The sequence below is a fragment of the Pleurodeles waltl genome, chromosome 9 (assembly GCF_031143425.1).
Source record: "Pleurodeles waltl isolate 20211129_DDA chromosome 9, aPleWal1.hap1.20221129, whole genome shotgun sequence".
Lineage (NCBI taxonomy): Eukaryota > Metazoa > Chordata > Amphibia > Caudata > Salamandridae > Pleurodeles > Pleurodeles waltl.
The window spans coordinates 792,374,924-792,399,063 of record NC_090448.1 but is presented as its reverse complement, the minus strand read 5'-3'; positions in this window follow the sequence as shown (position 1 = coordinate 792,399,063).

Sequence of the window (24,140 nt, the reverse complement as noted above, 5' to 3'; positions counted from 1 at the left end):
ACACAGCTTGGAAAAATACAGCTTGGATTCTCAACTGCAATGTCTAACTCCACGTTAAAGGCAATGGGCAGCTAACCTAAATATCAAATGCAATGTCATGTTAAAGGCAATAGGCAGCTAACCTAAATATCAAATGCAATGTCTAGTGTCATGTCAAAGCCAATAGGCAGCTGAGCTGAATACAAAATGCAATGTATAATATCATGTCAAAGCCCATAGGCAGCTGAGCTGAATATAAAATGCAATGTATAATATCATGTCAAAGCCAATAGGCAGTTAAGCTGAATACAAAATGCAATATATAATATCATGTCAAAGCCAATAGGCAGCTGAGCTGAATATAAAATGTAATATATGATATCATGTCAAAGCCAATAGGCAGCGGAGCTGAATACAAAATGTAATATATGATATCATGTCAAAGCCAATAGGCAGAATATCTAATAGCATGTCAAAGTCAATAGGCAGAATACAGAATGTAATGATTAATGCAATGTCAAAGCCCATAGGCGGCTAAACTGAATACAGAAAGTAATGGCTAATGCCATGTCAAAGCCAATAGGCAGAATACAGAATGTAATGACTAATGCAATGTCAAAGCCCATAGGCGGCTAAACTGAATACAGAAAGTAATGGCTAATGCCATGTCAAAGCCCATAGGCGGCTCAACTGAACAAAACATACCATGTGCTACTGGTGAACATTGAGCAACTAATATGCGCAGTGGTGAAACACAAAGTCATTGGTCAAAACAAAATTTCACAAATGGCAGTACACTCCCTGTGACGTCTCCACTCACACCTGCATGCACACCACCATCAGCCAGTACGTCCATCACCAGCACACCCACCAGAACAGTCCGCACACGTGCAGTCACCACCCCCACTGCCATTTACACGTCCCTGTGTCCTCTCCCAGTGTGTCTGTCACTCCCTCTTCCAAGCCACACAAACGCCAGCAGCCACCCACCCAACAGCCATCCACCTCACCACAGCCTCCAGCACAAACACCTGCACCCAAAGACAGCACACTTGACTCTCCTACAACCACATCCTCTTCCTCCACTCCCATACCCACTGCACCTACCCTTCCCATTGCTCCTAAAAAGTTGTTCCTCTCCAAAATTAACCTCTTTGCATCACCTGACCCACCCCCTCCATCTCGTAAGAGTCCAAACAGCACCTCAGCCACCACAAGCCCTGCACCTACTAGGACCATCGTTCAGGGCTATTGGAGTCCACCAGCTCCTAGGGCAGGAACATCGTCCAGCAGCAAGGGGACAGCCAGCCCACCCCCTGGGAAAAGAACCAAGAAAGGGAAGGGCCGGCGCGACAGGCCTGAGACGGCTGCCCCCAAGGACACCACCCTTGCACCGTCACCTGGCCCATCCACAAAGGGAGGCAAGGGCCCCAGAGATTCGGCCAAGGGGGGCAAGGGCAGCAGGGCGGACAAGTCCGGCAGCAGGCAAGCTGCCCAGGAGGGCCCCACCAGCCCCATTTGGGGTGTGACGGAGGACACCCACGGGCCCAGGAGTCCAGCACAGGAGGGCCCCGCAAGCGATAGGTCGGATGGCGACTGAGCGGGAATAATTGCCCAGATCTGGTTCCCTAGGAACACAAGACAAGCACCGCTGAAGAGGGCCCCGGCGTGAGAAGCACCGCTGAACAGGGCCCCGCCAAGACAAGCACCGCTGAACAGGGCCCGCCAAGACAAGCACCGCTGAACAGGGCCCCGCCGTGAGAAGCACCGCTGAACAGGGCCCCGCCAAGAGAAGCACCGCTGAACAGGGCCCGCCGTCTCTGTACCGCTCCGCTGGGCCCTTCCTGTCAAGCACCGCTCCGCTGGGCCCTTCCTGTCAAGCACCGCTCCGCTGGGCCCTTCCAGTCAAGCACCGCTCCGCTGGGCCCTTCATCTCAAGCACCGCTCCGCTGGGCCCTTCATCTCAAGCACCGCTCCGCTGGGCCCTTCCTGTCAAGCACCGCTCCGCTGGGCCCTTCATCTCAAGCACCGCTCCGCTGGGCCCTTCCTGTCAAGCACCGCTCCGCTGGGCCCTTCATCTCAAGCACCGCTCCGCTGGGCCCTTCATCTCAAGCACCGCTCCGCTGGGCCCTTCCTGTCAAGCACCGCTCCGCTGGGCCCTTCATCTCAAGCACCGCTCCGCTGGGCCCTTCCTGTCAAGCACCGCTCAGCTGGGCCCCGCCGTCTCTGCACCGCTCCGCTGGGCCCTTCCTGTCAAGCACCGCTCCGCTGGGCCCTTCATCTCAAGCACCGCTGGCCCATTGGCAGGGCCGGATCTGTGTCGGGCAGGGCTTCACGAAGCACTCTGGGCACCATGCCGCCTCCATAACCAGTGGAGTCTGTAATCCACCTGATGGACTGTGGCTTTGCACTCCCCAGGATGGTACAGTGGGCAATCCACCCACTGTAGAGACTTGAGAGACTGTGGCTTTGCACTCCCCAGGATGGTACAGTGGGCATGGAGGCCCCTCGTGGATCTGGCGTCGTGGACTCATGTGGCTGAGGTGCCCCCCCCTTCCCTTCCCCCTGAGGTGCCTGTGGTTTTATTATCTGATGCCCCAGTAGTGTTCTCTCCAATGGAATCGGATCTCGTGTGTGGGCTTTGCCCATGTGTTTATGCACATTGGCCCACGAACAATGGCATGTAGCCAATATGTGCCGGACTTTTGGACTATGTATACATTGTTCATGTTGTGATTTATTTATTGTATAAATTTCATATTTCACTTAAGTTCAAATATGCTTTAATATACTTCTATTTTAATGATCATTTTATTTTGTCTTTGAATTATTCCGGGGGGTTTGGGGGGTGTAACTCTGACTTGTTGCTCTGCATTGGTGTGTGGGGATTTGGGGGGGGGGGGGTGTCGCGTATGTGTGTGCCCGTAATCTTTTCTCCTCCCCCCTCCCTTGTGTTGTAGGTGCAGTACTCACCGTTGTCTCCTGCGGCGGCGTTCGTGCTCCTGGTAGAGGAGCAGGTAGACAATCGCTGGTAGGATGTTTAATTCGGGTTCCATGCTGTCCAGATTCCTCGTGGAGTGTATAGAGGTGAGAGTTTTCCCGTTCGTGGTCTGTTTCCGCCGTGTTTGTATCGGCGGGGCTCCCGCCCCGGAAAAGGTGGCGGATTGGTGGGTTGTGATAGGGTGGGCGGTACATTGTCTGCCGCCTGTCTGTTGGCGGTGACCGCCGCGCTGTTTGTTTGCCCCTCCGTGGCGGTCAGAGTGTTAAAGTGGCGGGCTGTGTTGGCGGTTCCCGCCAAGGTCAGAATTCCATTTTTTTTACCGCCTGCCTGTTGGCGGGTTGGCCGCCGCTTTAACACCGACCGCCAGGGTTGGAATGACCCCCTATATGTTTTTTCAGTACATTTCTATGTGTTTTTTTAATGTAAAGTAAGTTGTCCATAGTCGTGCTCGGTGTGTGGTTGGACACAGCCAGGCCCTGCACTCAATCGTCCGCTGGCACCTAACTTCCTGCTGCGCACGTCCTTTTTCCGTGCACACACGGGGTTGAGAGCGGGGCCTGGCCTATGGCTGTCTAGCTCTCGCAGAGAGAAGGGTATCCCAGGCAGAGAAAGGGTGTCCCAAAGGCGGGCTTCCTGGGACACAGCAATTTAGCTGGCCCTGGGGAATGGGGTTCAGGAGGCCCACTGGGTTATATACATGTATATATGTATATATACTGGAAGATGAAGGATCACAAGAAAACAACAGCCAGCCAGGGCTAAAATCTGGATCCAAAAGGATACAATGAGTCACAAGAAAATGTATATCCAAGAAAGAAGTGACTCAAACAGATGATCTCACTAAAGAGCAAAACTATATTTCTACTACAGTGTTTCAGCTTCTGCCTTCCTAAGGTAGTACAAGATGGTTTGCTCAGTGGCTAAACAGCTGACACTGCTGGATTTTCAAAAAGCATCATGAGTATCCATCCTACTATCAAATCCACTGGCAGTAATACTAAACAGAAGAGTCATCTCCTTTTTCTGGATGTGTTACTCACCATTCATGAACACAAAATTATAACTGATCTGTACCACAAGCCTACAGATGCTCATGTGTATCTAAACTGGACTTCATGTTACCCACACCACACTAAACTCAGCATCATCTACAGCCAAGCACTCAGAATAAGACACATCTGCAGCAATGAAGACACTTGTAAAGACCATCTACAGGAGCTTGTTAGATTATTTAAAAAGCGAGGCTATCCTCTGCATATCATTCTGCAACAAATTGACAAGTCTTTGCTGTTACCCAGGGAAGCACTTATTTGGAATACCAACAGAAGAAACAAAAGTGACTATCATCCATCAGCTCCCAACTGCAGAAATATAATACAAACAACTTTTCCCTTACTATCCACTTGTGAAAAATTGCAAAAGCTTTTTCCAAAACTGCCAGTCATTGCTTACCGCAGAGCTCCCAATTTACGATCACTTACTGTGAGAGCTGAACGTAAGCAAGCTGTAACAAATGCAGGAATTCATTGCTGTGATTCCAAAAGGTGCATCACATGAATACCTTTTACAAACATCATCAGTAACTAGCTCTGTTACAAGAAGGACCTATGGAATAAGACAGCACCTTACATGTTGCTCAACATGCATTATGTTTGTGATTCAGTGCCAACTTCAAAGCTGTAAAAAAACAGTATGTAGGCCAAACAGTAAATGACTTCCATACACGATTCAGGAACCACAAATCAGCAATAATTAACAAGAAACTTGACCAGCCTGTAGCCAATCATTTTAATCTTGTGGACTATTTACTATCAGATTTGAAGATTTTCACTGTTGAACATGTTTTAAAGGAAGAACTACTGGACATCATAGCAAACATCTGGATGCAGTGATTTTAGATGGGACATCCAGAAAGAAAAGCTTTTTTGGGTTGCGAAAAAAAATTGTGCTGCTAATGTTTCATGAATCTCCATGAAATTTTCCAAAAAAGGTGTTACATCTTGATTAGTTTGTACATGGAAAGTTTTAAGGTGAAACATCAATTGTGGACCAAGAAAAAGGGGGTGTCCCAAAACACAAAGCCCCTATGCATCTTTCATAGCATTCTTTAAGAAGCACTACTCAAAAACCCGGGTTTTGGTGGGCAGATTGTGCTTTTTGTGATTTACTATAAATCTGTTCAATAGTTTTCGAGAAATTAAGGTAAAAAAATATTTGGATATTTGGATGGCTGAGCCTTGAGAGGCCAATTCGCTCCTGTGAGAGTCAGACTCCTGCAGAAGCGAGCGCTCTGACTGGCTGCCAGTAACATGAAAATATATTGCTGGTAGCAATTGCAGGAGTCTGGGACTCAGTCCCCTGTCCTGAAGTTAATAAGAAACATAAGGGGGCAGGGTATGGATAACCTGCCATCCCCCCCCCACATGGACAAATGCAAAATAAATCAGCCAATACTGCTGCAATCCGACAGGACTCCTGCAGGATCACAGAAAAAAAAGAAAGTGGTTTCCAGTGCCGCATTCTTCATTTATAGACCCAAGGGAGCCCACACCCAGGGCTGCATTCCATAAGGACAGTGTGGCCTCCCAAAATGTTCAAAGGCCCTGGGGACCCCATCCCCTGGGGTCAATTACTTTAAGGGGAGGGGCAGGTTGCTGGGCACCCTATCCCAGAGCCTTCAATGGCCCCAGGGACTACATCCCCAGGACTGGCTCACATACTCTCCCGTGGAGCCCACCCCCAGGACACAGTGGTTTCCCCTGCATGCACCAAAGCAATTTTAGAACTCCTGCATACAGGATCAAACACATAGGCCCTTATTATGAATCTGGCGGTCAATGTACCGCCAGACTCATGGTGGCGGGAGGACCGCCGCGGTACTGGCAGTCCGCCTGCCCTATTATGACTGTGGTGGAAATGCCACTGTGGAAACACCGCCACCGCCAGGCTTCTGCCGCCTGGCATCCTGGCGGTGGTGGTGTTTTAAAGCCGACAGGGCAGCGCTGCAAGCAGCGCTGCCCTGAGGATTATGAGTCCCATTCCACCAGCCTTTCCATGGCGGTTAACACTGCCATGGAAAGGCTGGTGAAATGGGTGACTCGGGCTCCCCTGGGGACCCATGCACTGCCCATTACAGGGCCAGAAATATGTGTTCAGCATGGATCAACCTATTTGAGTGGATTAACTCATGGCATCCACAGGGCATAAAGAGTATAATGAGAAGAGGGTGTCCCCTTGAAAATAGCAGGCCAATTTAAAAATGGAAATTTGAGGTTAAGAATTTAATATCCAGGGATTCCTTCATTTATGTCTGTATTTATATTTGTGTTTAGGATATCAACACATATGGTCAAAACACTTAAGAAGCCAATACATGTTTTGTTCCCTGTGACAGGGACACCCGGGTCTTTTTAAAGGCTGATATAATCTTTAGAGTACAAACATGGAAATAGGGAAACAAATATCATATGAACTGAAAAAATGACAGGAGTAATAATTTAAAGTAAAACACAACATGATCCTGCCATAACACATTTATTGTATATACTCAGAAAAAAACAATAATAATAGTCAAATAACTAGGACAATGTGACAAACAACACCATACAACAAATAACATATAAGAGAGACATTACAAAAATTAGATATCTTGTGAACATAATCTAATTTGTAACTAACTAACTAAAAAAATACATATAATTCGAATTTATTTAATCGTAGTTCATCTTAGAATACTTAAGTTGGTATTATATCATTCTCAAAGTAACTTTATTAACCCAGTGTTAAAGGTGAGAACAATTAAACATACAGGTGAAGCCAAACGTGAGACACAAAGGCCCCCAAAGAGACCATAGGGTAGAGGGATAAAAGAGCAGGGAAAATAATCTCTAGAAGAAAAGCTTAGGAATTAAGGTAGGAAGGTGAAATTCAAAGCCTATCCTTAGCAGTTATAGGTGAAGTCTTCAATCAATGTTAGAAAAATGAGAAGCACATGAGAAGAATAAGGGGTGATCGCTCCCAGTTATCTCAGCCCACACAGGATAAAATTCTCAAGATCGGGGCGTGGCTGGAGGTGACGCAAGATAGCCACTGCTCTTTAGAGCTCCGTGAGGCTTCAGCACTTCCTCAAAGGTAATGTTTTCACTTCAAAATGATTAATTTCTTCAGCATTTTTTGAGCACTGGAGCTCTGCTGCTGCATAAATATGCCTTTTTCTTACAGAGACATTGAGTTTTGAAGTCATTTCAGAGACTTCATGTGAGGGCCTGAGGTAATTATTTATCTGCGTCATTTGCGTTTCACTCCATAAGCCTCTGCACAAACCTAAACTTTCACAGAGATGTTTCTATTTGACTTTTAACTGCTTGCCTGGATGTCATTCTACAAATCTAATTTCCTCTGCAATGGGATATTTATTACCTTCTGACAGCCAGCTGAACTTTTGACCTCTCTCTTCAAACACATTTAGCTGAGGTTTTCAACTTTCAGTATTCATTGGCAGCTCTTGTTGTCAAGGAGCTCTTTCAAATTGCTCTTCATAACATGGTAAATGCTTTCTTTTGACGGAGGGGATTTTTCCTTTTCAGAAGGTTCCCTTAAAACTAGTCACCAATTGTTTGACTATGTGTAGTAAAGTGCTTTGCTCTTGTGGTATTCTGTCATGCCTGTTCTGAGAGAATAATTTAGGATTTCCTATTTATATATTTTTTATTATATTTTGCTCTGTTGTTGGAAACTTCTCGCAGCAGCTTCTCATCGTAATATAATTTCATCATCACCTCCACATTACTGGCTTCCTATTACCAAATTGCTGCTGGCTTTTATGGGAGACCACATAATTCTCACAGCAGCAAGTCATCCTCTTCCTCCAAGTCTAACAATCCGCTTCGAGTGGTGTGCACACATATAACGAAATCTTCTCTACCATCAGCTTTAACAATGGATAGTGCTACAGACTTTTTAATGGATAGCGCCTCTTCATCTCATGCTGCTGGCGCAATTGCGAAAAAAACATCTAACACCTCCTCCGTCAAGCGCCCCAAAAAAGACCTTGATTCTCCCTCAAAATCACCTACACATCTTACTCTAGATGATGTCATGGAGGAATTTCGTGCATTAAAGCCCTTTATGATGGACACTAATGCCTCTTTGCAACGTATTGAGGAGCAATGGTCCCAACACGAACAACAAATTTGTACTCTGGAACAGAGAGTCAGTAACCTTGAAGATTGTAACACATAGCTCAACTTAAAAGGCTTACTGAAAACCTAGAAAATAGAAATAGGAGAAATAATCTTCACCTTTTAGGGATTCCAGAAGGTTCGGAAGGCTCTAACATGATTGCATTCTTTCAAACAGCAATACCTTCAATTCTTCGCTTGCCTTCTACCTCTCCCCTCTCTATCCAGTGGGCACATCGTTTAGGTCCACATACTTCAACTGGCCCTCCGGCACATCCTAGAGGCATTATTATTCTCTTTCTCCAATTTACTGACTTAATGCAAATACTCTTGGAAGCCAAAAAGATGGGCTCTTTGCTATGGTCAGGTCATAAAGTGTTTTTCACACAAGATTTCTCTCCTGCTACAGCTGCACGCCGCAAACAGTTTTTGGACTTACGTCCACAACTCAAATCCTTGAATATTCGATATGGTCTTCTTCACCCATGCCTTTTCAAAATTACATTCAAGGACACATCTTACACGTTTGAGGAACCTTCGGCACTACAAACTTTTATTAACCAACACAAAACAGAAGCAATAGAACTAGGAGCATCTGCAATTACTTGAAGATATAATTTAATTTGTCTTTAATGTCCTTTCTTTCTTTTTTTCTGGACAGTTTAATAGTAATGCTTATGTTTAGTATTTATATCCATAGCTTTCCTTCTCTGCATCTTCTTATTTTCTTATTTTTTTTTTTAGATATTGTTCCATGTGCAGTCCTCATGTCCCTTTCCCAACCGTATCCCTTTCTCACCATCCAAATTGTTCTCCTACATGTTCCACTGGTAAGGTTTGATTTTTATTGTTCTTCATGTCACACTCTTTCACTGCAGTTATTACGTTATTTGGTCTCCTAAATGGTACATTTTTAGTTTGTATGTTTTTTTTTCTTCCATGAAACTCGCCTTCATATGTTTTAATATCTAATATCACTTTTCTTGTGCTGAAGCTACTCTTGCCTGTCTTTTCAGGTTCTCCGCTGTCCCTCTACCTTTCGGGTATTCAGTTTCTATCTTGTCATCTTTAGCTTTCGTGGACTTCAGTCCCTGTATTGCCACATCCATGTACATACAACTTCTGGAGGTCATCTTCCGCCTTTTCTTTTTCTTTACTATCTTGTTTCTTTCCCATTTCTTTTCTTTTGCAAAATTGATATGCCTAGTTTTTTGTTATAGCAGTTGTTTATTAATATTTCTTGTTATGCAACTTAGAACTGTTACTTGGAATGTTAAGGGGCTTAAACACCCCATTAAGCGTCAGCGTGCTTATCTCACCTAGCTAGTTTGAAATGCCACATTGCTTTATTGCAAGAGACTCACCTCAACGACTCTGAGGCAATTAAGCTTAAAAAACAATGGGTGGAGGACTTCTTCTACTCCCCTTCCACCACAAACACAAATGGGGTAATTATACTCTGTCATAAATCTCTCAAACCCACCATAATTTCACAGCATCAAGGTACAGAAGGTCGCTGGGTACTTGTTACATTTACAATTGACAATATTTTTCTTACTGTCCTAAATATATACGGCCCCACACATCCAGATCCAAATATTTGGAAGAATCTTTCACATATTGTCTCTGAACATTCCTCAAACAATTTACTAATAGGTGGTGACTGCAACCAAATTCTCGATCCATTTTTGGACATACGTTCCCCGTCACATTTTGTTCCACATGCCTCCCACAAAGCTTTTAAAAACTTTATTTTACAGCATTCTCTCTCTGATTCCTGGAGAATATACAATCCCGACCTCTTGGAATACTCTTTTTGTTCTCCTAGCCACCATTCCCATTCTAGGCTTGATTATATCTTTCTGAGTAAAGGTTTATTGCAACATATGGTCAACTCTGAAATGGGTGCTATTTTGATCTCATATCACGCACCTGTGATTACTGACCTTGATCTTTTTCTTAATGGTTCTAAAACATCTTCATGGAGTTTTAAAAACTCTCTTCTTTCAGATGCTACTTTTACTGCTTCCAACAGTAAGTTTATAGAAGAATACTTCCACATCAGCGATAGTGATCAACTATCATTTCATTTTGTGTGGGATGCATTCAAAGAAGCCTCTAGGGGTTTCATCATAAGTTATGCTCACTCAAAAAAAAAGTCTGCTCAACAAAAATCGACTTCGATCCTTGAAAATATAAAGACCCTAGAACATGAATACTATACTCACAAAACTAGTAAATCACATCTTGAAGCACTAGTCTCAGATAAATGGAGTTTAACCAATATACCACTGAACAAGCATGCAGCACCCTCCTGAAAATAAATGCCAGATATTATGGTGGTAACAATAAAGCTGGTTATCTTCTAGCTCGATATTTGAAACAAAGAAAAGAAAAAACAACTATTAAATCTATCACAGATAACAATGGTGTTAAACACTTTAGAGATAAAGATATAGCATTATGTTTCGCTTCTTACTATAAGGACCAGTACACTCCAGAACACACACCAACAGTTGAATCTCTCAAACAATATTTCTCTAATCTCAAACCAAGAGACCCATTGCAGATTGACCTCTCATCTTTAGACCAACCCCTACAACTTACCGAACTATATACAGCTTTACAATCTCTCCCCAAGGATAAGGCTCCAGGCCAGATGGCTTCACAGTAGAATTCTTTATTCAGTTTGCTAAGTCTCTCTTCCCCAAACTCTTTCAATTACTAAATCACTTTATAATGTCAGGTTCTGCATCTGGCTCATTTACGGAGGCCATGATTTGACTTATTCCCAAAAAAGATTGGGATGCGACTGACTGTAAAAATTATAGACCCATATCTTTAATTTATACTGATTGTAAACTCTATGCCAAAGTTTTAGCTCTCCGTTTACTCCCATATATACCTGACCTTATTGATTCTCATCAATCTGGTTTTATCCCTAATAGAAATGTAGCAGATAATTCCCGTACTTTTTAAAATATTATTAACAAGGCATCCAAACTTAAGATTCCTCTGGCAGCTTTATCATTGGATGTGGAAAAGGCCTTTGATAGGGTCTACTTGGGTTTCCTGTCGAAGGCATTGGAATGGCATGGACTAGGTACTAAACTCCGACATTTTATATCCATTCTTTATTCCTCACCATGTTCCTCGGTTATAACAAATGGTATCTGATCTCCTTTTTTCCCTCTTAAAAGGGGTATGTGTCAGGGATGCCCATTATCTCCTTTACTATTTATTTTGGCTCTTGAACCTTTTCTATACCAATTAAAAACTTCTGAACAATTTACGGGGTTTCAAATTAATGACACACACATCAAATTTATGGCATATGCTGATGATATTCTTTTGTTCATGTCTCACCCTGACACTTCTTTTCCTGCATTCCTGCATGAGCTCAACTTATATGCTGATGTATCTGGCTATAAACTTAATATAGACAAAACAGTGATCTTACCACTTAATGCTCATTGCACTGGCTCGGTATTCCTTGATGCAGGATTATCTTGGAATTCTTCTAAGATTAAATGCCTGGGGGTATGGTACTGCACTACTCTCAAGGATACATTAAAGACTAATTTAGAAATCTTATCTGCAAAGCTTGTAGAGCTCACACAGAAATGGTCTCTGGTATATCTCACATGGTGGAGCCGCTTGGACACCATTAAGATGATGCTTCTCCCTATCATTAAATTCTTCCTTATGATGCTTCCTATTAAGATACCTAAACTATTTTTTAGTTCAATTGATAAAATTCTATCCAAGTTCCTGTGGAACAGTAAACAATCCCGAATCTCTCTCTCAAAATTAAAACTTCCTAAAGTACAAGGTGGAGTTAATTTCCCTGACTTTTTAACTTATCACAAATCTTTTGTCATTAAGCAAATACTTCCCTATTTATCTACACTCAATGATGCCCCTCAAAAGCTATGGCTCTCTTTGGAAGAAAGATTTATTTCTCTCGTAGGGGATTTCCATGTATAGTCATAAGCACTGAATAGTTCCGCGCGCCTGCGGGGACCCCGGAGCACTGTTGTGTAGTATATTCTTAAGTGCAATCATCAGCTCCTTGACAAAAAGGTCTGTGAAAAACACTTAAGAATAACAATGTGCAGCCTATGTGAACAGCTACACAGGCCAAATTGTTAGAAGAAAAAAACAGTTGTAGTGTAAATTTCACGTTTAAACCTCTATTTATTCTATAAATACATAAATAAATACATTCTCATATTTTATTTACACCTCTCATGAGAATAAAACAATGTAGGGCAGTGTAGCCCATAGGCTGCCATTATACAGAATGAAAATAGAGCTGTGCCTTTAAGAAAGTAAAGTCTTCCTGTTTCCCATCATGCACAGCAAAAGGCAGTTGCCTCAGTTCTTTTTTCCGGCTCCTTTCTGACAGGACCCTGAAGCATTGAGCTCTACCTCACAAAATCCTTTTGTGACAAAAATTCATTTAAAATCTTTTGAATTTCATTTTCACTCGACGTTTTTAACATTGAGTGATAATTTTCTGCTTTTTTCTGTTAGATTCTGACATAATTTTGAGGTTTTTCTACTTCAGAAATGCCTTCACTGTTTGACAAATGTCCTTCTTGTGGCAGAAAAAAGGCCAAAACAGATCCACATCGGGTCTGCATAATTTGCCTTCCATCCAGCCACAAACCGGAGTCGTGTGACATCTGCAAAACCTTCTCCAGAAGGACCCTTCGTGACAGGGAGAAGATCCGACTCCAGGCGAAAGAGGACAGGAGGAAAAGTGGTCATTCTACCACAGAGCGAGGAGAAGGTCAGTCTTCTACCAGGGCTCACACTGGTTCCTCTATAACTCCGACCAGACCGGCTCAAAAACGGCACAGGTCTCCGACGACGTCGAGGGCGTCGACGTCGAGGCAAGGAACGGCGCCAACATGCTCGCCGTCGAGGAGTGGTTCGCCGGCGAGAAAGAGACATCGCTCGCCGTCGACGACGATTTCGCCGTCGAGACGGCGTGGACTTTCGCCGTCGAGATCTGGGTCACCGTCGACACGGCGAGGACGTTCCACGTCGAGGAGATCTGAATCCGGTTCGCCGTCGAAACGGCGAGATCGATCAACGTCGAGGGGTGCTCGACGTCGTAGACGTTCACCGTCATCACGGCGACGTCGAGGGTCGTCGTCGAGAGATTCTCAACGGCGAGAAGAATCGACGGCGAAGGACACTCGCCGTCACCGTACTTCGACGTCGAGGAGTGTGTCGACGTCGAGACAATCAAAAAGACCTAGGAGGGTTTATACAACCTCAGAATCCTCGGCTTCAATCATCCTCCTTCCAGCGTCTCCACAACTCTCTCCTCGACAATCACCATTGCCACAGACGCCGGTAACACCTACGGCGCCTCTTCCGGCTCCGCCTGTAGAGTCTGTTTTGAGGACTCCAACGCGGTCTGTAAGACGTTCGGGACATTCCTCTAGACGCTCTTCTTCCTCTCGACACCGTCATGACCCACAGAGATCTCAGCATTCACATCACAGGCGTTCTTCTTCGTCTACACGGGACTACTCTCCAACCCTATCGGACTCACCGTCCCCGAGAGTGTCCCCCATAGATGATGTGAATACGTTCCAGGAGGCCTTAGTACGAGGGGCAACCAAGCTGAACATCCCGCTGGCGGTACCTGCCCCATCGACGTCAGTGATCTTCGAGACCTTGCATCACAGGACATCTTCCAGACCTTTGCTTCCACTGGTTCCAGGTCTCCTTGAACCAGCAATGGATATTTTCCTTGCACCGGCCGCAACAAAGTCTGCTCCTTCCAGACTTATTAAAAAATATCGTCCACCAGAACAAGATCCTCTATTCTTGAGGTCGGACCCAGTTCCTGATTCGGTGGTCATAGTAGCGGCAAAGAAACTGCATTCAACCTCACCATCTTCTTCTTCACCTCCAGATAAAGAGAGCAGAAAGATAGATGCTGCAGGACGAAAAGTATGCTCTACTGCAGCCGTCACGATGAAGGCAGCCAGCTCTACTGCGTTATTAGGGCGGTACGATCGTGCCCTCTGGGACTCTTTAATACAGTTTGCGGAACATCTTCCTAAGGATAAAAGGGAAGATTTCCTGGAGGTCGTGGGTGAGGGATCCATGGTGTCTAACCAAATTATAAGTGCTGCAGCTGACTCTTCGGTGCTATCCGCACACAATTATGCACACGGGATAGCGCTCAGAAGGCATGCATGGTTGAGACTTACATCACTCAAACCTGAAGCGCAGCAGAGAATACAAAACCTGCCTTTCTCGGGCTCCACCTTGTTCGGTTCTCATGCCGATGACGAGATGGCTAGAATGAAAGCTGAACTAGATACCTTGAAAGCGGTAGGGATGGAAAGACCGAAAGAACAAAGAAAGGTTTTCCGGCCATATCAACGACGACTTTTCACCCACCGGTATCAGTCGCCACACTGGATGTCTTCGCGCCCCCAGCAACAGCAACAACAGCAGTATCAAAGGGGTTTCTCTACTCAGCGAAGGTCGACAAGGGGTCGTTCAACACCTCAAACTCAGGCAACTCGACAGGCTCCCACGTCTAAGCCCTGAATCTTTGCTTCCCCCTCCTCCGTTATCCACTCCGGTAGGGGGAAGTATCTCAAATCATCTGGACGAGTGGCTACGCATCACAACAGACGCCTGGGTATTGAATATTGTGAGACATGGTTACGCTCTCAGATTCACCAGTCCTCCACCATCTGTTCCACCCAAAACAGCCAACCGCCATCTCGAAGCTCTACAGTTAGAGGTCAATATCCTATTGCAAAAAAGAGCCATAGAACCCGTTCCCATCAGCCAGCAAGGGAAGGGGATTTATTCGAGATATTTCCTTGTACCGAAAAAAGACAAACAAGAGTTTCGTCCCATCTTAGATCTGAGGACAGCAAACAAATGGATTCGCAAAGAAAAATTCAGGATGTTAGCCTTACACCAAATTTATCCACATCTACGTCAGGGCGACTGGCTATGTGCGATAGATCTTTGCGACGCTTACTTTCACATCCCAGTAACCAAGAAACATCGAAAATTCCTAAGGTTCACTGTCGGAAAACGCCATTACCAATTTGCAGTTCTACCTTTCGGCCTAAAATCAGCGCCAAGAACTTTTTCCAAATGCATGGCGGTAGTAGCCGCCCACTTGAGGAAACAGCGAATATTCGTCTACCCCTATCTAGACGATTGGCTCATAAAGGCCTCCAGTTGTCTCGAGACACAGCAACATTTCGAATGGACTCTACAACTGCTGCAAAAACTTGGTCTTCAAGTCAATCTCCTGAAATCTACAGCAACACCTGTTCAGAGGTTGCATTACTTAGGGGCCATTGTAGATACCAGGCTAGGAAAGGTGTTTCCTTCGGAGGAACGACGGTTATCGATTCTCCAGAAGTGCAAACAACTGCAGGAAAGACCTCAAGCCACTGCAAGAATAATAGCTTCTCTACTGGGCTCGATGGCGTCTTGTATCCATCTGGTTCCCAATGCTCGCCTCCATATGAGACCATTGCAGGAAAACCTGGAGGATCAGTGGTGTCAACTGAGGGACGATTGGGAGAACAAAGTCCTTCTTTCTCCTCACACCCTACAATCCCTCAAGTGGTGGTGTTTACCCAGCAATCTCTTGGTGGGGATTCCGTTCCAACAACGGCCCCCATCTCAAACCATCGTAACAGATGCGTCACTGATCGGATGGGGGGCGCACATGGAACATCTTCGAGTCCAAGGCGAGTGGTCACAGAGAGAGAGTCTCTATCACATCAACCTGCTGGAACTTCGCGCAGTCCACCTTGCGCTCAAAGCCTTCCTTCCCTCTCTGAGAACGGAAACTCTCCTTCTCCAGACAGACAACGTGGCCACTATGTACTACGTGAACAAACAAGGAGGCACCAGGTCCAGAATTTTATCCAGAGAGGCTCAGACAATCTGGCATTGGCTTCTAGCCAGGAACCTGTCACTAGTGGCAACTCACCTGCCCGGCATCCAGAATGTTCAAGCGGATGCCCTCAGTCGGGTAATGGACGAGAACCACGAATGGGTACTACACGACGACGTCGTTCATTCCATTTTCGCACTCTGGGGTACCCCCTCTACAGACCTATTCGCAACCCCAGAAAACAAAAAATGCCAAAACTTCGCCTCCAGATATTACCATCCAGGGACACTGGGGAATGCCCTGTGGATAAGCTGGTCAGGAGCATTTCTTTACGCCTTTCCACCGCTTCCCCTGATTCCGGCGGTCCTCCAGAAGCTGTCCAATGTTCAGACCAAAATGATCCTAATTGCTCCGGAGTGGCCACGCCAGTGGTGGTTCCCAGACCTTCTTCACCGGTCACTCAAACCACACATCAGGCTACCATATCGTCCGGACCTTCTCACGAAGTTCAGAGGGCAGATATCTCATCCCAACCCCTCATCGTTGAGTTTGGCAGCATGGCTCCTGAGCTAGTGCAATATGGACACTTGAACCTACCTCAGGATTGTATGGAAATTCTGAAGGAAGCAAAGCGCCCTTCCACACGATCAGCCTATGCAAGCAAGTGGAAGAGATTCTGCATTTGGTGTTTACACAACAACATTGACCCGGTTTCCTGTGGAGAACAATCTATCCTGCCATACTTGTTAAGTTTGGCAAAATCGGGCTTACAACTGTCGTCAATAAAAGTTCACTTGGCGGCTGTCACAGCATACAGAAAGAGTCCTTCACAAACTTCCTTTTTTCGGATTCCGATTATTAAGGATTTCCTAGAAGGTTTAAAGAAGGTTTTTCCCCCCATTAGAAAGCCTTCTCCTCCATGGGAACTGAACGTTGTCTTATCACGTCTGATGCTGCCGCCATTCGAGCCAATACATAAGGCATCGCTGCAACATCTCACATGGAAAGCTGCTTTTCTGGTGGCAATCACTTCAGCGCGTAGGGTCAGCGAAATCCAGGCCCTTTGCGCTCAGGAACCCTACACGGTTTTTCATTCTGCAAAAGTGGTAATGAGAACTCATCCAAAATTTTTACCTAAGGTAGTCTCCGACTTCCATGTGAACCAAACAATTTCATTACCGACTTTCTTTCAGAATCCAGCTACTCCTGCTGAGAGAACTCTGCACTCTCTGGATGTAAAGAGAGTATTGAAATTTTACTTGGACAGGACAAAAAGCTTACGAAAATCACAACAGCTTTTTATTAACTATGGCCCAATCAGAACAGGTTTGGGTACATCTAAACAATCTTTATCCAGGTGGATTGTTTCATGTATAATGTTATGTTATCAGTTAGCAAACAAATCCCTTGGTGGTAGGCCAAAAGCCCACTCTACCAGAGGGAAAGCAGCTACTGTAGCCTTGATGAGAAATGTCCCTTTGGCAGAAATATGCAAGGCTGCCACTTGGAGGTCGGTCCATACCTTTACTAAGCATTACTGCCTTGATACAGACGCTAGGGCAGATGCTCAGGTTGGGCAGGCTTTGCTCAAGAATTTGTTTGCATGATTCATGTTTTTCTCAGTATTCTTATATCTACTCCACCGCGGTTATGGGGATGGGCTTGCTACTCTATTCAGTGCTTATGACTATACATGGAAATCCCCTACGAGAGAAGAAATGGTTTCTTACCTGTAACTCCAGTTCTCTCGTAGGGGTATTTCCATGATAGTCATAAGCAACCCTCCCTCCTCCCCGGTGGAGTTGACATAGAACATGAATATTATGGAGGTTGGTACTCCAACAAATGTTTTGTTTTTTCTTCATGTCAGGTTAATAGCCTCCAAAAAAGAACTGAGGCAACTGCCTTTTGCTGTGCATGATGGGAAACAGGAAGACTTTACTTTCTTAAAGGCACAGCTCTATTTTCATTCTGTATAATGGCAGCCTATGGGCTACACTGCCCTACATTGTTTTATTCTCATGAGAGGTGTAAATAAAATATGAGAATGTATTTATTTATGTATTTATAGAATAAATAGAGGTTTAAACGTGAAATTTACACTACAACTGTTTTTTTCTTCTAACAATTTGGCCTGTGTAGCTGTTCACATAGGCTGCACATTGTTATTCTTAAGTGTTTTTCACAGACCTTTTTGTCAAGGAGCTGATGATTGCACTTAAGAATATACTACACAACAGTGCTCCGGGGTCCCCGCAGGCGCGCGGAACTATTCAGTGCTTATGACTATCATGGAAATACCCCTACGAGAGAACTGGAGTTACAGGTAAGAAACCATTTCTTCTCCCTTTTCCCATAAAATGTCTAAACCCCCTAAATTCTGGTTGCCCAGCACTATCTCCCATTCAGCCAACTTACTGAAACCTTTTTTTATTTCGCATCTTACCCCCATTAATCAATTCCTTAACAGTCCTATTTGGCACAATAGTTCTCTTAGGAAACAAGGTAAAACCTTGTTGGAAGGCTTGGATGACTAAAGGTATTCTTCTCATTTCCCAATTATATCATAAAGACTCTCTCATCCCTTTTACTACTCAGTAATTTATAATCTCCTTATTTGCATGAAATCCCAATATATCATTCTTTCTACTCTGGTCCAAGAGGCCCTCAATAAACTTATACATCATAATCATTCTTCTCTTGCATCATCTCCACACCCAATTGTAACTTCTAACTATCCTAGGGCAGCTGGAATTTATAAACTTTTAAGAACATCTGTTTCACCTAGACTCAAATCACCTATTGAGACATTGTCGGAATCAGATCTTGGTGTTGTTTGGCCAACTTTTTTATGGGATAGAATATGGTATAAGATACATTTCACTGCACGTACTGCAAGCCTCACGCAGACCCTATATTTTTTTTATAATAGACTTTTCTTCACTCCTGTATGCCTTTACAAACTCAAACTTGCACAAAATGACAATTGTTGGCGCTGCCACACTCAGCAGGGTACTGACTTTCGCATGTTTTTTTCTTGTCCATCCCTATCTACTTTTTGGTCCTCAATATGGTCTCCCATTTCAGCAATAGCTCAGATCTCCTTACCAATGTCACATGAATTATTGTTTTTGGGTGGCATACACGATTTCTGGAGTTCATTCAGGCCTCTTGGAAAATTGGTGGACCTTTTGCTTTCTATTGCAATCTTTATTATTACTTCTAACTGGAAATCTTTGGAGAACATTACTCTCAGACAGTGGTGGAATTCTGTATGTTATCATCATAGACTTGACAGCTACAAGCTTGATTCAACAGGAACTTTCTTCAAACGTCATCAGCTATGGTTACCATTAAGTAACTATCTCTCACACACTGAGAAGGAATGGATTTTTCTCCTGCTTTTTAAAAATGTCAATATATTTCCTGTTTTTCTTCTTATATATACTTATTTCATCTTACATTCGCTGTAACTAATGTCTGTTGCCTCTCTCTCCACATGGCTATCACTTGATTCCCTTTTCTATCCCTATAGCTCTTCTCCCTCTTCCTTTCTCTTTCTTCTTTCTTTATTCAAACTTGGAGTCTTTGATACTATATTGCTGTATATGCCTAATTCATTTACATGTTTAATATGCATTTATAAGTACAATATTCTTTATGCATATATATTCAAAACTGCATATCTCTGTCCTGGCAATGTTACGTTAATGTTCTTGTATTTGACTCAATAAAAAACATCTTTAAAAAAAAAACAATTCTCAAGATCTGATAATCTGTGCACCATTGCACACATCCTTCCGCTGCATGCATAATACATCAATAATGTGCACATGAATCAGGGTTATAGTTATAACCCTGAGGTGGACTAGCACATGCAGCACTAAAGTTCCAAAAATATTGGAACCCCAGTCTAACACAGCATTAGCACAAGAAAATACATGTAGAATGTTGACAGTAATTAAGGGAGTGTGAAAGGCATGTAGATCAACAACCTAAGGTTTACAATGCTATAGGTTAAACACCAAAAACTTTGTGTAAGGCATTAGTGATAATAAGTGGAGTGCGAGGAAATCACATGTCCGAACATATTGTCAAGGACACTTGGTAGAGAATGAGACAAAAGGAAGTCTTGCCACAGTGAGCGTAGGCATGAGGGTGACAGTTCAAAAACGTCATATTAAGTAGGTGCACTTCATTACAACAGCCTGAGAGCTATATCAAACACTGTGCTACGGTATTAGAATGTAGGTAATGAGACAAAGAGTATGTACTAAAGGAAAAGTCAATCACTGAGAAACAATGTGGGACACGGTCTGGCCACGGTCAAGAAGCAGCAGTGTGGGAGCCAGCAGTAAATATATCTTCTCGCTTATCTTGATAAGAAAAGGACAGCCGGCAAGCTCCTCAAATATGTCTGTTCACAGTCTCTGCAGTCGTTCAACGGCAAACGCCGACATAGCCTCTTATGAGGGCATAACTAAGGAAGTGCTCGGGCAGTTAGCTTCCAGTTGGGTCGCTACTAATGGTACACGACTGAAGGAGTTCGGCCATCTTAAAATAGTCCTGATAAACCATAAAGATTTAGGAGAGTAAACACAAGAAGACTATTCCAGTATACTAAAAACTGATATAGGATCAGATTGCGAATGTATGCACAAAATAATGTCTTCATGTGCACTGTAAGAAAAATGTGATGAAGAATTGATGTAAGAGTCATCAACATCGGAATATGTCACACAGCAGAATTGGCCATCTTAAAATGGTCTTGGTATTACAAATAGGAGTGATGCAATATTCGAATTATGGCCCAGAGTAGAATCAGCCATCTTAAAGTGATCTTCATACTCCAAGAGTTGGAGTAGTGATCAAAGAGTATTTTAGCGGCCAGAGACAACGTCGATTTTAAGCTAAATTATAACACATAACAAAATTTACCTCAACAGAACGCCCATGAATTGATGGATTGGAGACGGTGTTAAATCTCAGTTTCATGAGGAAATGTGTCCCTGAGGTAAGACATCTCATCAAAATATCAAGAATACAGTAAATTACGTAAAAGGACCCACTCAGTAACTGAGTTCTAGATCACTGGAATACATTTAAGGGTGTTTTTACAAAATTCAAAAGAAGCAGTACTGAATAATTGTTATTAAGGCTTTCAGCAAAAGAAAAGCAATAGAGAAACAGACAGCATCGGTTGTAGAATTGAAAAGTCTTAGGCAGGTTCTGCCTCACCCCAAAACCAGGGGCTTATTAAAGGAAATCTTCTCGTAGAACAGAATAGAAAATGTGAATTCATCATGGTGTGAGCAAATAATTAACTTCATTGGCACATCAGAACACACTTTTTACTAAGCATCATATTGCCTGAGAACCCAACCACTATCCCACTGTATGACTGTTGATTCTGCTCACTCTATGTTAATGCCACTCGGAGATGGTAAAACAAACTACATACATGGACAGCATGATTTTATGAATTAAAAGGGCACAGTGAGCTAACGGAAAGACCTTGACATAAGTTACAGTTTTTGTGAGTAAGCTAAAAAGATTGTTTCAGAACAACAGGAACAATGCCAGTGGAAATAAAGAAACATGATTCTGCTAGACTGTGCTGCAAAAATATACACAGTGAAATGCGTCGGGAAAGATAGGAAGTCAGCCATTGTAGAAAACATGGCTGCCAGGCCCAGCTCGAGGCCTAGTTAAGAAGAGTGAGGAAAACACATGTCTGCATGTCATAGGAAATTTGTTTATAAAATAACAGCATGATATCAGTGTGTAACTATGTAATCGAGTGTAAGACTCCACATCTGCCCACTGTTAACATATTACAAAAACAAATGCACAAAAATTGTTACCAACACATGAACTGCATTTTTCTTAAGTGGTTGAAGAATGCTTTCAGTGGTGCAAATACACTAATGACACTATAGGAATGTTACTTCAATGGTCAATCTCTTAACTCTAGCAACACAAAAAGATAATGGATGGAATACTGAAAATTGTCATTCACCCCCGGTCACAGATCTGGGTTTAATCCAATGTTTTTTTGCTCACCATGACACCCCAGTTTGGACACAGCAGTCTATCATCTTTTTGTGTTGCATTTTTGCCCTAAGTGAGAAGGTATGCACAGACATGGGTCCCGTGCTCGATACGCCACCAGTTTCAAGCTAGCCGGGCTGATGAGGGGTAATACCCTGCAACCAGTCCCAGGATGCTTGTTTTCTGGTCCAGAGAGGACCTGGCCTGACAGTTAGGGCCGGACGATTCCCTTCGGAAGCAGGGTAAAGACTGATTTGCACATGGATGGGTTCAAACTGGAATGGCGTGGCAATCAAAATAACAATGGAGTAAACCCAGATCTGTGACTGGGGGGTGAATGTTTGACAATGTTCAGCATTTCATCCATTATCTTTTGGTGTTGCATTTTTGCCCTAAGTGGGAAAGGTATGCACAGAAGTGGGTCCTGTGCTTGCTACGTCACTGGTTTCAGGCTAGCCTGGCTGATGAGGAGTAATACCCAAAAACTTGTCCTAGGATGCTTGTTTTCCGGTTAAGGGAGGGCCTGACCTGGCAGGTTAGGCTGGACTGTTTCCATGGGGAGCAGGGTCAAGACTGATTTCATATGGCTGGGCGCCAACTGGAATGGTGTAGCAAGCAAAATAGTGATGGATTAAACCCATATCAATGACTGGGGTGAAGGTTTGGCACTGTTCAGCATTCTGTACATCATCTTTTTGTGTTGTATTTTCACCCTAAGTGGGAAGGGTATGCTCAGATGTAGGTCCTGTGCTCACTACGCACCAGTTTCAAGCTAGCCTGGCTGATGAGAGGTTATACCCCAAAACCGGTCCCAAGATGATTGTTTTCCAGTCCAGGAAGGACGTGGCCTGACAATTCCGGCTCGACTGTTCCCATGGGGATCAGGGTCAGTGCTGATTTGCATATGGCTGGAACTAAACTGGAGTGGCATTGTAAGCAAAATAAGGATGGATTAAACCCAGATTTGTGACTGGGGGTGAATGCTTGACAATGTTCAGCACTCCGTCCATCATCTTTTTGTGTTGAATTTTCACCCTAAGTGGGAAGGATATGCCCAGATGTGGATCCGGTGCTTGCTACACCACCAGTTTCAAGCTAGCCTGGCTGATGACGGGGTGATACCCTGAAACTGGTCCCATGATGCTTGTTTTCCGGTCAAAGGAGGACCCGGACTGGAAGTTGGGGCTGGACTCTTCTCATCAGGAGCAGGGTCAGGACTAATTTGCATATGGCTGGGTCCATACTGGAATGGGGTAGCGAGCAATATAACGATGGATGAAACCCAGATCTATGAGTGGGGTGAATGTTTAACAATGTTCATTATTCTGTACATCATCTTTTTGTGTTGGATTTTCACCCTAAGTGGGAGGGATATGCCCAGACGTTGGACCCATGCTCACTACACCAATGGTTTCAAGATAGCTTGGCTGATGAGGCGTGATACCCTGAAACCGATCCCAGGATGCTTGTTTTCCAGTACAGGGAGGACCTTGCCTGGCAGTTTGGGCTGGACTTCTCCCGTGGGGAGCAGCGTCAAGGCTGTTTTGCATATGGCTGGGTTCAAACTAGAAGGGTGTGGCTAGCAAACTAACAATGGATTAAACCCAGTTCTATGACTGGATTGAATGTTTGACAATGTTCAGGAATCCATCCATCATCTTTTTGAATTACATTTTTGCCCTATTTGGGAAGGGTAGGCCCAGATGCAGGTCTTGTGCTCACTACGTCACCAGTTTCAAGCTAGCCTGGCTGATGAGAGGTTATACCCCAAAACCGATCCCAGGATTCTTGATTTCCAGTCCAGGGAGGAACTGGCCTGGCAGTTAGGGCTGTACTGTTCCCATGGGAAGCAGGGTCAAGTCTGATTTACATATGGCTGGATCCAAACAGGAATGGCGTGGTAATCAAAATAACTATGGAATAAACCCAGATCTTTGACTGGGGTGAATGTTTGACAATGTTCAGCATTCTGTCAATCACCTTCTTGTGTTGTATTTTTGCCCTAAGTGGGAAGGGTATGCCCATA